Raw genomic sequence first — 17085 nt, forward strand, 5'->3', positions numbered from 1 at the left:
TCTCAATCTTCTTCTTGCAATGTCAACACCCTGATTCTTGGATTAAGAAGGCTGCCCATGTCTTCCTCTGCTAGGAGTAAAACCTGAAGCACTTGTGTTAGCAACCGAGTCATGCCTATTTTAGTCAAAAACTACTGAATTATTACATTCGAGGAGCCTAATTATATATTCACATATCACTTCCAACAGCAGATCAATATATTTTGTATAGGGTTGTCTTTTCAGATAGGTGTGATGCAAACTTGTAATTCTCCTGCTCCATCAAAGTAGGGGTGCCTGGACATTACTCACATTGAGGGTGAATGATGATAAGGTTTTCGTTTCGTTTCTATTTGTGCATTTCTGTTTTTTGTTTTGTTGGTTATTGCTTCCGGGTTACGGATTACAGATTACAGCTTATTCATTTTACCAAAATAAAAATAAAAATAAAAATAGAAGACACTATAATAAAATTGGTTTCAGAACTTGCCTAAAAGTGTGTAGAATATGCTTGCTGTGAGGACACCTAAATTTGGAGGCAACACATTTCAGGTCACCAGCCATCAGAGAGAAGGCCTTGATGTCTTTTATTAGCTTCAACTGTTCTGGTTGAGATGGGAAGGCTGGAGGAAGAGTTGGGATCCAGAGCCCGTAAAAGAAGTTCTTGTCAACAAAAGTCCCTGGCCTTGAGATAATCAGAGTTGAAGAAAACAGTTGTACCACAAACCTCAAATTCCTCAGTTCCCACCACATGCAGTAGAAAAACTTCTTAGGAAAGTCTTTGTGATCGACCACATGGGATTGAAGACCATCAAGGAATCTCTGCCAAAATCAAAGTTTGAGGGGCTCTTTATTTCATTGGGTTCTGGTAGAGGACAAGAAACATTGAGAAACGAATAGTTAGCATGGCGGTGTCCTCCATAATCTAAATTAGGCAATTCACTATAATTCTAACACATGCCATTACCCCAACATCTATCTTTGCGTTCTATTAAGAACAAATACCAGTGGGCTCCATGTACCAGAAAAATAAAATTAGCACCTCTTAAGAATAGGGATTAGGGAATATGTGATAATGAGGAGCAGAAGTGAAGTGCAAATTAATTATCTGCAATTGCTAAATCCATATGCTGTTAAGGTAGATACTTCCAAGAGGTGTTATTCTATTTTAAATAATAGGCTCCATAATTGGATTTGAACTGATACTCTTAAATGCATAGATACATTCACTTCGAATTCATATAGAGATACTTTCAAGTCTTTTGTTCGTGAAAGCTGCAACCTTGCATAAAAGAAATCAAGACAAAAGGTGAACTTATTTTATTATACTGCAAATCAAAACCATTAAGAAGCACAGCAAATCAAAACAGAGTCCATAGCAAATTCACCTCAAACCACCAGCAATTAGAGGGACCAAAGTACACATCCGCTCAAAACCATTAGCAAGTATTTATTTAGATTTAGTGAGCAAGTATTAAGGATTGAGCATTGATTTAGCCAAGTCCAACGACAAAAAGTAGAAAATGGGGTGTATGAGTGTTGGGCCCAACCGTCCGAATAAGGATAATTGCAGGGTAATTTACACATATATGCATAAATTGTTAGTGAATTAAAAGATATTTATCTTGGTTACATTTTGCAAAATTACAACTTTTATTGGTTCTTAAAGAAAGTTTCGACAATTTATCATTTATGTTATTATTTTGTGTATAAGTAATTATTGGCAAATTACAATAATTAATGAATTACAATAATTGGAACTTGTTATTCCAGATATATTTTATATAATTTTTTAAAATTGTAATTTACGTTTAGTCGTGCTAATCATGTTATAATGTATATGACCTTTTTTCACCTTTTTTATTAATTTTAAAAGGCATAAAATGGTAACTTTTCATTATATATATAAAATAAATTTAAAAAGCAAATTTTTTTTTTTAAATTCTAAAATTTTTTTTAAATAAGTTTTTATTTTACTTTTTTCTAAGTAATTTTTTTCCAAAATAATTTATTTTATTTTATTTTAAAAATGTCGTTTTAAAATAATTTTTTATTTTATTTTGTATTTCTAAGAATTTTTTTTAAAAAAAGTTTAATTTATTTTACAATATTTTTTTTAAAATAAGTTCTTATTTTATTTTTTTAAGGAATGCTTATTTAAAATAATTTGTTATTTTATTTGTATTTTTCTAAATAAGTTTTTGTTTTATTTTATTAAGTAACATATTTTAAACAAGTTTTTATTTTATTTTTTAGAAAATAATTTTTTTTAATTCTATTATATATATAATGTAGAGTTACCGTTTTAACCCTTTTTAAAATTAGTGAAAAATGTGAAAAGAAGTTGAGTGACTATGGTGAAATGTAATATGAAATTGAGTGGTCATGGCGAAATAAAATTAAATTGAATAGTCATGGTAAAACTAAGTATGAAGTTGGGTGACCATGTCGACACTACGGGACCGTTTGATTGCAAGAGTGAAATTTGGGTGAAAAGAAAATGAATTCCAAGGAATTGAATTGCCTAGAACTTGTTTTACTCGGAATTGTCAATTAAATTTGTTTGATTAGTATAATTTTTCACCTAAAAAATATTGAAAATTTGGATTTTTTGGAGTTCTTTTGTCTTTGTTTTTCATGTAAATTGTCAATTAATGTACATATCAACACTACATTTCTTGTACCTATTTGAAGAACTTTATGTTGCAATATATTGGTGTTAATGAAATCGAAATATCACATACTGTATATGTAATTTAGATACCGAATTTAAGCATACAGTATATGTAATATACCGTATATGTAGCTTACCGTATTTGTAGGCAACTCACCGTATATGCAGCTTACCGTATTTGTAGCGTACCATATTTTCAGATAGCTTACCGTATTTACACCTTACCGTATATACTGCATACCGTAATTGCAACTTATCGTATATGCACTTGACCGTATTTTCATATGCCGATTTTTGCACTTACAAATACCGAAATTAAATATTTTTTTCAGATTTTTATTTTTATTTCTAACATAAATATAACAAACAAGTAAATTGCAAACGTGTAAATTGCTAAATAAATATATCTGCAAGAAATATAACAAACAAGTAATAGCCACAAACAAATGAACGAATTTTGTTTATTTTTGTACTTGAATTATCTAGTATCGAAAGCACAGAATAACTCGAGCAGGTAGCACGGATATGGAATCCCAACGGGAGAACTTGGACACTGACAAAAGTGACAACCAGGAGCTGAGGTCAGACAGCATACGGAACTTTTAAATTTAACCAAAGATGATTATTTATATTGAAGGCTTGGAATACAGAAATATCTGTTGACTCTTAGTGGTGTTAATAAAACTGGATTATCACATACCGTACACGTAGTTTAGATACCGGATTTAAGCATACTGTATATGCAGCTTACCGTATATACATGCAGCTTACCGTATATACAACCTACCGTATTTACAGGTAACTTACCGTATTTACACCTTACCATATTTGCAGTTTATCGTATATGTTCCCTACTGTATTGCACATATTATTTTTACCCATTTCATATATATACCGTATTTTCACATACCGATTTTGCACATATCAAACTTTCAGATTAATTTTGTAGTAAAATTTTTCACATACCGAAATTGCAATAATTTTTTTATTCTTTTCATATTTTTATATTTAACATAAATAGAAATTAACGCAGATTAATTTCAATAAACATAAAGAAAACGATATCATAATAAAACTAAAGCATACGAATAAATTGCAGAAATATTAAATAGTGGATGAACTTTCAACCCGAGGCCTGTACGAGTACGGTTTCCCTAAAACAGATTCACCCCCTCATCATAAGTGTTTGAAATTTAATTCGAGCGTCAGTTTCTTAGGATACAGCTGTAAAATCTGAGCACCATAGATACTACTCCGACGAACTGACTAGTATCTGAATAATATCACCACAATAACGACGTTGAATAGAAATCGAGATGCAGACAAAAAAAAATGCAAAATGTTTTTTTTTCCTATTTTCATGTGTTGCAATTGCTGGAAAATTATGAGATTTAATATATGTTAAGTCAGCCCATTAAACTCCATGGCAATAAAATCTGGAGTTGCTTCAATTTCTGGGAGCCATTTACTCATATTCTCCAACAATATCATTCTATAAGATATTTCAATCTAGTGGTGTGCTATTTCCTTAAAATTCAATTTAGTGGTGTGTTATTTCCTTAAAAGAGTCAAGCACTCTCTAGAAGCTTGTCCAGAGGAAAGGAGTATTATTGATAGACAAAGGCAATTTTCTTGTATTCTTTATGGCATATTTGGTGGGGGATCGTTTGATAGCGCTCAATAGTGTGAGTATTGTGAAAGAAAATAAGTTAAAATATTGCTAATCATAATGTTGGGTCCTCTTTAGTAATGCATACCAAGCACATACTTATTGTTTCCTGTTTGGAAGGTGACCATGGAAATGGTGCTTTTGTTAGAAATCTGAAAAGAGTTAAAAAGGGGGTTTGTACAGGTACCAGCGCTTTCTTTAGCTATTCGATCTTGTTTAATTTTTGACATCCATTTTTCCCTTCGGAGAGTCAGAGAGTGTGTGTAAGGTCAACATATGTCAAGAAGAAATGATTATAGCTTCTTCTTGATTCAATGCATGTTTGGTTTAGATTTTAAGCCAATTAAAATCAATTTTTTGACCGTTATTTCACTATTTCGGCCGTCATTTTGAATTCTCCTGACACAGGTAGAACCCACTTCATCTCTAATGGTAAAAAAAAAAAAGAGTCAATTTTCCAAATCCCTACCAAACAAGCACTTAGATTAATTCAATAATTCGAGAATTGAAGAAAAGGGAAGCAATGTCTAATAATTTAATGAATTGAGAGTCACCAACTTTTAGTAGAGTTGCGTTCTAGTTGCTCATTTTTTGTTTCCTGCACTCAAGCCACCAAACTTAAATTTGCTCGCAAATCCAGTCATTCCACCCCGTGATTTTAATCAATCAACATATCTGCATTTCCAATATTTCATATTTTAACAATCAATATGCTTTTAGTATTAAATATACGTTATCAGGGTGATCTCATCAAAAGATCAACGATATAACTATTTATAAAAGTGAGATAATATAGAAACAAAAATATTAACAAAATGTTTCTCCAATATCATAGATGTGTCACAAGGTCAAACAATGTTATGTCCTGTTAATTCTTAGTCCCCGTTTGACTCATATTATCTTAAAATTCATTTTCCTTCAAATTCATTTTCAATCGCACATTCTATGGTACCTACAACTTTTATAGACTTTTAACCACACATTTTAGCAACTTTTATTTAAACGTTTTATAAAGTTTATTTTGATTTAAATCAGGTGGGCTTAATTGATTGAAGTTGTAGAAATTACATCCAGGACTCTAAACGCTTGATGTTATACATTTCAAATTCACTAATGGGCTACATGCAAATTACCTAGATGTATATATTTCGAAAATTTTACATATCTATATCATTGACCTCGAATGAAATTCTTCGAATTATGTGAATTATCTAAATGAATGGGAAAGATTATCGGAATTCACAAGGTTATAATGAAAATTTACGATAATTGTCAAAGTCGTGTACACAAATTTTAGAAGTTCTGCAAATATATCCAAGAATCCATAGACTAGACATTCTACATCTCAAATTCATTTCTAGGATCACTAGCTAGCTTATCATTAAAATCCTATTATAATTATCATTTTTGCACCAATAAATTATCCTCTATATATAACCCTACTGTAATTATTGATTTGTTAGTTACTTAAGCACGTGCACATGTGCGTATATCATGGTGGTCATTATTTTTGTGAAGGACCTTCGAAGGTTTGACCTAAAATACATAAATTACTTGAGCCGTCTTTAATTTTGATATGATAGAATTTGTATTTACGCACTTAGATATTTGTATCTGAAAAGCGAAGAACAATACCACTTTTGACAATACCCTTTGTATCTATCTTTAAATTTTTCCCCGCTTGTGCTCACGTACTAAGAAGACACGTGAGAATAAGAAAACTCTTTACTCAATTTATAGCCAAGATAATCAAGAATAGACACTCGTAATCAAACGTCTAACTTTCAAAATATTTTGTCGATGGTTGAAAAAAACATAGCCAACATCGACACAACTCAAACAAATGAGAAAAAAGTTATTTTTTATTCTATACCAATAAGCTTGTCCAATAAAATTTTTTAATCTTACAAATTCACTGAGTATTAAAATTGGGCGAGACTTTGAAAAGAAATTCGGGCGAGTGGTGGCGTATGAGGTAATTTCGCAATAGGGAATAATCTGAGTCAGAATTTAGCATTAATTGCTTCCAATTTTACCGTTAGAGAGAGAGAGAGAGAGAACATATATGGTAACATGAAAAATCTTTCCTTGTTTTGATCAAAGAATATTTCCATAACCAGTTTCAGGGGTTTTGTGAGTTCCAGTTCCGAATTGGAATTTGATCACCCCACACATCTATATAAGAGGAACTTCCCCCAGTCAGTTCTACACGGAAAAATATTTACTTCAAACAAGATAGTGAAAGAGAGAGATTCTTTGATCAATATAGAAATTCAGTCATGTCTACGATGAAGAAGAAGAGGGTTTCCTTAAATCTGTTCGATGATGGAGATGATCTTCCTCTTCCAATTCCTAATGTGTTTCCAATGAAGAAGAAGAAGAAGGTAGTTTCAATGAAGAAGAAGATGGAAGTTTCAATTTGCCTCTTTGATGATCTTGATCTTCCTTTTCCTCTTCCTAACTTTCCAATGAAGAAGACAAAGGTAGTTTCCATGAAGAAGAAGAAGGAAGTTTCAATTTGCCTCTTTGATGCTGCAAGCTGTAGCAGCGGCTGTGGCCCGAGTATCGTCTCCGAGGTGTAGAAGACAATATGCATGTGATTAATGTAGGAAAATTTTGAATTATATTTGTTTTTGGAAGTACAGATAATAGTCATGTATTCAAATTTTATTTCGAGGTCATCAAGTTTTTGTTCATGAAATAGTAACTCTTGTTTTTACTTTTGTCGAAGTTTTTAATGTTGTGTTCTGGAATAACTTTGAATTGTACTATAACTAATAGAGAATTAAAATATAGTGGAATTCAAGTTCTCAGATTATTTTAAAGATTTATTGGACAGCTTGTGATTTGATGAGAAAAATTGGACAGTTTATATCCTAAGCCATTTTATTGATCAAAATGACAGAATTATTTCAAGACAAAATCACCCAAATACCGATGGAATTTCATATGGAAGATTTCTTTTGCTGCTGTTGATGGGGATAATTTTTTATTTTTTATTTTTATAAATTTCTACTTCTACAAAATGCACAAGACAATAGCATCCTCAAGAAAGTATTTCACGGTATAAATTTTATGTATAGCACCGTGATGGGGAAAAATAGGGAACATGCTGTTATCTTCACACACACCGATAAATTTCACATAAAACTAAGCCAAATCATTATTATGTGACATTGTGCAATATCATCTATAAGTATACAATTTATATGAATAGTCCTTTGCAGTAAAACCAGGCTAGGCTAGCTTCTAATACAGCAGAAGAGGTAATTTTGTGCTAAGTAATCGGGGTAATACTTATGTGGACGATTGTTGCGCAAGAGCCCAAAGTATATTGGCAGCAAATTTTGATGCTGAATATGCTTGCTATGAAGCACCTAAACTGGGAGGCCACACATTTCAGGTCAACAACAGCCATCATAGAGATGGCCTCGATGTCTTTTATAGCTTACACTGTTCTAGATGAGATTGGAAGGCTCGAGGTAGAGTTGGGATCCAGCGCTCATCTAAGAAGTTCTTCTCACCAGAAGTCCATGGCCTTGAGATAATGAGATAATCAGAGTTGAAGGAAAGAGTTCTACCACCATTAGTCATCATGGTCAATATATATTACCAAGAATAATAAAGAGCAACTCTGTCACCAGCCATCATTGAGAAGGCCTTGATGTCTTTTATAGCTTCAACTGTTTTGGTTGAGATGGGAAGGCTGGAGGAAGAGTTGGGATCCAGAGCCCATAAAAGAAGTTCTTGTCAACAAAAGTCTCTGGCCTTGAGATAACCAGAGTTGAAGAAAACAGTTGTACCACCATTAGATGTCATGGTCAACATATTACCACGCATAATAAAGATCATCTCGTCAACTGGATCTCCCTTGCCGCTCAAACTATGAAGCTCTTTGTGTAATGGACTGGCTTCAAACGTTCACATATTGCATCAACAGCTGTTTATCCATTTTCTCAAACATTGGCACCTATAATAAATAGTGAATATGATTAGAGAATGAAAACAAGCTAAAACCAAGCATGTTATCCCGTGCAATACCTTGCAGTTACTATTTACCAAACTTGGATAACGTGTACCCTAGAGTAGTACCGAGGTGCACTTACCCTTGTCTGTAAAGTTAAGCAGAGATGGCAGGTTGATATCCCTTCTTAAGTCCTTAGGTAGGTTATTAATCAAAGATTCTTCCCCAACGCCATTGGTTTCTTGCCATTCGTATTGCTCATATTGTTTAATCCCTTTCACAAATATCAGGAAGCATATAGTTGGACATCGATTGCTCTGCACCTCACCTTTTCACTCTCATCTCTTCTACCTTAACTGTAATAGACAGCAAATATTTCTGTAACAGAAAACAAAAGCAAGCTTAGCCATTTCCTATCAAAATTCTAAAACTTCTGTAGGAAAAACATGTTAGGCCCTAAGAAGCGACTGTAGGTGGATGTGTATAAGAAAAAATGCTTGAAATTCTTTATTTGAAATGTGCAAAATAGACTTAACAGTAATTAGACTAAAAAAGATGTTAAAACTTAATCCCCTGCAGTGTTGAGTATTAAACTTGCCATTAGGCATATGTACAAAGAAGACAGTTTTTTAATGGGAATGAAGTAATCACCCAAGGTACCAATAAGCAACGAAAATAACCCAAAGCAATGATGGAGATGGAAATGGTGAAAAGAATATCGCAAACAAATATGATTGTTTTGATATTTTGGCCCAGAGAACTGAAATGAGCAACGTCGGAATAGATATAAAACCACAAGAACTTTAGTTTAAAAAAAAACATAAAGAGACTCACAAACCTCAAATTCCTCATTTCCCTTCCACAAGCAATGGAAAATCTTCTTAGGAAAGTCTTTGTGATCGACCACATGGGATTGAAGACCATGTAGGAATATGCCAAATTCAAAGTCTGAGGGGCTCTTTTTTTAATTGTGTTCAAGTAGAGTACAAGAAACATTGGGACACGAATAGTCAGCATGGCGGTGTTCTCCATAATCTAAATCAGGTAATTCACTATATTTCCATCACATGCATTACCCCAACATCTATCTTTGCATTCTATTAAGAACAAATAACAGTAGGCTCCAGGTACCGGAAAAATAAAATTAGCACTTTGTAAGAATAAGGATTAGGGAATATGTGATAATGAGGAGCAGAAATGAAGTGCAAAAATTAATTATCTGCTTCAGCATTGAAGCAAATAATACTCTAAATAGTAGAGCAACATGAGCTAAATCCATATGCTGTTAAGATACTTACTGCAAACAAGTGTTATTCTATTTTAAACAATAGGTTGAATAATTGGATTTTCCATGGCACTCTTAAGTGCATAGATACCTTCACTTTGAATTCACATAGAGATACTTTCATATTCAAATCTTCTATTCGTGAAAGCTGCACTCTTACATACATGAAATCAAGACAAAAGGTGAACTCCACGACAAATCAAAACCATTAGGAAGCACAGCAAATCAAAACAAAGTCCATAGAAAGTTCACCTTAAACCACCAGCAATTAGCAAGTGTTAAGAAAGCCAGAAAGGTTTAGCAAGCATCACAGCGAAAATACTAAAGCGTTGATTGACTAATCCAACCTGAAATTTTGGAATCAAATTTTATTATTTCCATAAATACAGCCAATTTTTGAATTTGGTTTGGGTAAGTGCTAGGGTTTACTATTGGGGATTTTAATTTGGGCTATTTTGTGCTTCTTATTTGAGAATTTTTTTATTTTCAAAATTTTAGAAAAAGTGTGTCTCACAAATTAAATAAAAGTTGTCCTTTTTGTTGGATGCGATTTTCACTTGGGTGGACAAATTAATGTCATCAAGTTGACACATTACATTTTCGTTGCACATATGATTTTTTTTTTTTTGGGTCAATTGTGTGTAATAAATTTGAAAGGAGTGAATAGATGAGTGAGTAGAAGGTAACTTATTTATTTATTTGGTGCTGGCCCCAAATGTCCAATTTAGGATAATTGCAGTGTAATTAACAAGTATATGAATAAATTATTAGTGAAATAAAAATATTGGAAATTACATGAAATCCTAGTGTTAAAATCTTGTATTCTAAAATCAAGGGGGAAGTTTTACATTTCAAAAATCGGTTTTTTAATTAATTTTTTATAAAATAAATATTTTTAATAAATATATATACTCAATACATACACCACAAACCCTAATTAGTAATTAATTCCCACTATCTACATTTTTTTGCAGAGAGAAGCTACTGGTATATAATTATATGTATATAAAGGTGTCTACCCTCTCACATGGGAGGCCCACTCGAATATTTTATTCATGTGGGTCCACCCTCATGTGAGAGGGTGGACACATTTATGTAAAGGAAATTATGTGCCATTATAGCATTTTCCTTTTCTGCAACCCATCGCTTCCTTCACTCTCCCGTCTACACCAACCGTCCCCCTCTGGCAATATTGAAATTGTCGCCACTCTTCGTCTCCTAGCCCCATTACCCACACTCAATGGAAATATTCGTCCAAAAGAAATGCAAACCACTACGAGTTTTGGCAGTGAAATGAAGCAGTATTTGCAAAGTTGATCTGTCGCGATGGTTAAATGACTGTGCACAGTTGCAGAATCAGTATTTTAGAGGCAAATCCACCTTCTCACTCTAGCAACTCTTCACCGGTGACGATGTTTTGCCTGGTGGAGATTTTTGTGGTGGTGGCTGTGGTGTTTTGTGTGGTGGTAGTGATGGTGTCTGTGAGGTGGTGGCTTTGGATGGTGTTTAAATGGTGATGATTTTGGGTGGTGTTTTGTGTGGTGGCGATTTTGTGGTGGTGGATTAGGCGATTGGGGTGGGTAGCAGCATTGCGTTCGGTGCACCAGAGATTTAGGTGGTGTTTTGTGAGGTGGTGGTATGGGTGGTTGATAGTGGTGAAGCATTGGTTTTGGTTGTTGGAGTGGCGGTGGTGGTCGTGGAAGTAGATGCGGTGGTGATGGTGAGATGTTGGTGTTCTGTGATGTGTTGATTAGTTTGAGGTGGTGGTGGTGGTTCTGATGGCAAAGGTGGCAGTGGTTGTCGCAAGTGTTGGTAGTGGTCACATATTATTTAGTTGATTTTGACTATTAAATTGGTTAATTTGTGACTAATAAGCAATATGTGACCAATGAAGAAGATAAATCATGACCAAGAAATAATGTTTGACCTAAAAAATTATTAATTTGTGATCCTCTAATAAGTTGTGACTTATAATATGTGTGATTTGTAAACGATAAACATACTGCGACTAGTAAATTTTTCATCTGTGACTGATCAGTGATGAACAAATATTGACAACGTAAAATAATTTGTGACATTAAAAAAATTATGATTTGTGATCGAAAAATAATATGCGACTAACGAAGTTGTAAATCTGTGACCAAATTATATAGATACGTGACCTTAATATATCTAATTAAATATATAATTAATTAATTAAATCATAAATACATTTTATTGAATATCCAATTTTTGAAATTTCAAACATTTATTCTTAATTTTGAAATAGGTAATAGTCATCCTCTTATGAAAATTTTCCTTAAAAATATTGATCATGGTTACATTTTGCAAAATTACAACTTTTACTGGTTCATAAAGAAAAATTTGACAATTTATCGTTAATGTAATTATTTTTCATGTATGTAATTATTGGCTAATTACAATAGTTAATGCATTACATTGATTGTAACTTCTTATTCCAGATACATTTTATATAATTTTTTTTAAAATTGTAATTTAAATATAGTCACAATATATATAATTTTTTGAAATAAGTGTGTTAATCATGTTATGGTGTATATAACATTTTACCATAGTCACGTGACTTCCCCCCCTCCCCCCCCCATCATTTTCACTAATTTTTAAAGGGTTAAAATGGTAACTTTCCATTATATATATAAAATAAATTTTAGAAAACCGAAAATAATTTTTTTTTAAATTTTAAAAACATTTTTAAATAAGTTTTTATTTTATTTTTCTGAGTAACTTTTTTATAAAAAAATTTTTAATTTAATTTTAAAAACGTTGTTTTGAGATAACATTTTATTTCACTTTATTTTTCTAAGTAAATTTTTTTAAAAATAATTTTTAATTTTATTTTACAAACTTTTTTTAAAAATAAATTTTTTTATTTTAAAAACATTTTTAGAATTAGTTTTTATTTTATTTTATTTTTTAGGATCATTTTTTAAAATAATTTTTTATTTTATTTTTATTTCTCTAATTAATTTTTTTTAAAAATAATTTTTTTTAAGTAATAGATTTTAAATAAGTTTTATTTTATTTTATTTTTTAAAAAAATAAGTTTTTTTTTTTTAAAGTTATTATCTATATAATGTAAAGTTACTGTTTTACCCCTTTTAAAATTAGTGAAAATGGTGAAAAGAATTTGAGTGATCACGGTGAAATGTTACATGAAATTAGGTGATCATGGTGAAATAAAATCAAATTAAGTGACGATATTGTGACATTAAGCATAAAGTTGGGTGACCATTGGTGTATTTAACTTGTATATAACTCATTAAAATTGTAACTCACACAATATGTTAAATCCGCTAGCACTATGTCATTCTCGTACTAAAAGAAAATTTGATGGGTCTATCGATCACTACAGAGCTAGATTTGAAGCAAAATGATTTCATCAATATCTCATGGTCAACTATCATGGAACTTTCATGCTAGAAATTAAAACACTGGCATGGGGCTCATCCTTAGACTTGCCTTATTAACATCTCATTGTCATCCTGATATCAACAATCCTTTCTTATAATGCACCATCACTTAAGATGTCTACATGTCTCAACCATTGGGATTTGTTGATCAACTTCAACCTTATTATGTTTGTTGTCTCATAAAGGTAATATATGGTCTTAAACATGCACATCGTTCTTGGTATAATGAATTCGACCGTTTCTTGCTTGATCGGGGTTTCACTCATTCTTGTTTTGATACTTCCTTGTTAGTTTATAACAAACATGAGTTTCAAATACTTATTCTTGTATGTGGATGATATAGTTTCCATAGAGAGTTTGGATGTAGATCAGATCATGGTGCCACTTTTCTATCAATGATCTAGGCCCCTTTATCCTTCTTTTTGGATGTTGAAGTGGTTCATCATCCCCAAGGCTTATTTCTATCTCAACTAGTATCTACTTGATCGCCTTTGTTGGACTAATATGCATTAGTCCAAGCTTGTACTGACATCGATGTATACTAGTACCTCTCTCTGTTTGAATGATAGTAATTCTATACATGATGCAACCGAATATCGTCAAAGTACTTGACAACCTATAGCATCTCACGCTTACAAGACTCGACAATGCCTATTTTGTTAAAACCTTTCTCAAATCACAAGCAAGTACACCGCCCAACATTGGATGTCAACTTAGACGCCAGTCGAGCTATTTTTGTGGTACTCCTCATTGTGGTCTTTTATGCATAAAGTTGATTCTGGTTCATCTAACAATGTTGATGACCGTCAGTCCACTATTGCTTCTATTGATAGATTCACTCACCAAACCTATGTTTGCATATTAGGTTTAGCGATTATGGTTCAAGATAGGTGTCATCGATGAGATCCCTATCTTGTATGAAAATTGATAGAGATATGATAATTGACTAGGGAAGTGGTGCTTTTGTGAAGAAAATTGAAAACAGTTGAAAGGAGGTTTGTACAGATTGTGGTGCTTTCTTTAGCTGTTCCATCTTGTTTTGAGTTTAACATGGATTTTTCTCTTATGAAATGAAAGGGGCAGAGAGAGAGCGAGAAGTAATGTCTTATAATTTAGCGCCCATTTGGCCCCATTATTCCATAGTATAATGAAATGAATAGAATTTTTTTAAAAAAATATGTGGTTAAAAAAGACGGAAAGTTTTTGAGTTTTCGTAAAATATTATTTTATTGAAAAATGTGTAATTGATAAGAAGAGTGAGAAAAATGAATTTTAATTTAATAAGGAATAATGGGGCCAAACGGGGGCTGATGATGTAACACCCCAAATTCTAGTAACTCGAAACGTTACGAAACATGAATTTTGTTAAAGTTCTTGAAGCAAATAAATTTTAATATAACAAGAAATTCAGTAAAATTGAACAACATTTAAAAAAGATATTAAATTTAATAAAAATATGCAGAACATTTTGGAATCATATCAATAAAAATAGTTCTAACAAATAATAAGATTAGGACTAATTGAAAATTATGACGTTACTCACAATTGAGTCTAAATTTAAAAACAAAAGAATCAAATGTTATTAAATATTCTAGTGTTCCTAAAAATTAAGGTATTTCATGACGAAGATCCATTGGTCCAATTGCATATTCATCCACCGCCGTCCAGCATACTAATTTTTACCTGAAAATTGTAAATAAAGAGGGATGAGTATAACGAATTATACTAAATGAGATGCTTGCTACTATACATTCAAATCAAACGTGAAATTATGTATAAATTCTCTTACCAACATAACATGAGAATTATCACATCATGACAAATGATAATTCAAGCAAGCGCTGCAAAATAACATGAAGGCTAAATTGTGCCTTAAACTGTATAATGATTTCTCCTGAAGGAGTTCTGAACTGAAATAATTAAATTCATATATAATAACGTATTTGAAAAGATGTGGAAAAACCACTAATAGCACTGAGCATCTCACCTTACGTAATGAATCTTGTATTATAATATGCACTTGGAAAGCAAATTGTGGGAACTTGTTTGCCGAGATTTTTCTCTTGGTTGCTTGTGAAATTGAATAAAATATAGTGGACTGCTTTGGATATAAAGCCTTAGTAATATAGAGGAAAATTTAGAGAGGATGAGAATAAAGTATGGTAGAATGCTTTAGGTATAATGTCATAGGGTAGGGACCGTAGGGTAGTCACGCTAAGATTGGAATCTAAAATTTCCGTCCACTTTTCCCAGAAATTGGTTTGGACTCCTAGACTCCTATATAATTTGATTGGAGATTGACTATGTGTTTTGATAAGTTCCAAATCCAATACAATTTTAATGGCAGAATGTTACCAATGCGTACAAATTAACTAGTTTAATTAATTATAGTTCTAATTATTCTAATACTAAAATTATCAGAAAACCTTATCATAAATCAAATCCTACAAGATTAAGGATTCCCAATTAATTTCTATTATAATTAAAATAGATTTGTATTACAAAATAACTAATAATTATCACAAACAATTAGCATGACAAGTAATAAAAATTCATGTTTACTTACCTTAATTAGCAAGGATATTCCGTTAGTTATAATTTTCCTTTAACTTTTTTTAGACGGCTATAACTCGAGTTTAACTTATCCAATTTAACTTCTTCTTGAGTCCATAATTCGTAATTTATTACGAGCTTCAAAATGAGTTCAATATTGATATGGTAATACTTGCTCTTTCAATAGTTAACTATTTGGCCCATCTAATAAAAGTATAAATTTTTATATTTATCACTTTGGTCCCTTAACTATGAAGATATTCATTTACATCCAAATTTACTATAGAGATAACAAATTGACTTTTGCATAAAGTCTTGACTAGACATGGCATTTCTATTAATGGCAAATAAATTATATGCAAACCAACTAAAAAATTTTGGGATTCTACAAATGAGTCAAGAGTCACCCAATTTTTAGTAAAGTCGCATCTAAGTCCCTCATTTTTGTTTCGTGCGCTCAAGTCACCACACTTCAAATTTACTTGCAAATCTAGCCATTCCATTGTGCATATAACTACATTCTCATTTATACATAAGTAATATTTTTTAGTTTGAAAGCAAACAGTACTATGATAAGTAATTGATTAAGAATAATTCTATTTATACCGAATTCAACTTACCGAAAATTGTTTCCCCTCTCACAAGGCACGGGCCCCCCCGCTTGAATATAAAAAATTCCAAATGTGGTCCCCACCCCATATTGTGAGTAGTGAGCAGAAAATTAGGCAAAAAAATTATGTACATGTAGCATGGTCCATTGATTAATATTCGTTACACATCAAACTAAGGCATCCATATATTGATAAAATTTGTTGTTGGCTCTAAATACTCAGACCAAAGAGTTGAGGGAAAATACTTTTATGTTTTGATTATTTGATCAAAGTCATTTTAATCAATCAACATCGTCCGGATTTCCAATCTTCTATATTTCAGCGATCAATATGCTTTTATCATTAAATATACTTTATTGTGGTGATCTCATCAAAAAAATTAAGAGTATTATTGACAAAAGTAAAATAATATGGAGATAAAAATATTAGCGAAATGTTTCTCCATTATTGTAGATGTGTGCAATTCCTTGACAACGTCAAATCATCGTTAAGTCTCATTAATACTTAGTCTTTGTTTGGTCCCTATTTCTTATAATTCACTTTTCTTTGTATTAATTTTCAACTAAACATTTTATGGGATCTACACTTTTTATCAATTTTTTAACTACATATATCATCAACTTTTATCAAAATATAATAACTATTTTAATTTTATCCAAATCAAACAGATGCTTAAGCGATTGAAGTTGCACAAATTGATCGATGGTTGACAACATACCCAACAATGACACAACTCAAACAAATAAGAAAGAGTTTTTTTTTTTTTTTTTTTTTTGGTTCTATACCAATAAGTTTTGTCCAATGAAAATTTTAAATTTTACAAATTGACTGGGTATTAAAATTGGGCGAGACTTTCAAAAGAAATTCGGCGTGTGGTGGCGTTGGAGGTAATTTCGCAATAGGTAATAATCTAATTAAC

At 31.7% G+C, this 17085-nt stretch overlaps 1 pseudogene; it reads right to left on the reverse strand.

The window, feature by feature from the left end:
- Window positions 1-221: 221 nt before the first annotated feature.
- Window positions 222-17085, reverse strand: part of LOC111411113 — a 43648-nt pseudogene continuing 26784 nt past the window's right edge.

The sequence above is a fragment of the Olea europaea genome, chromosome 15 (genome assembly GCF_002742605.1).
Source record: "Olea europaea var. sylvestris chromosome 15, O_europaea_v1, whole genome shotgun sequence".
Lineage (NCBI taxonomy): Eukaryota > Viridiplantae > Streptophyta > Magnoliopsida > Lamiales > Oleaceae > Olea > Olea europaea.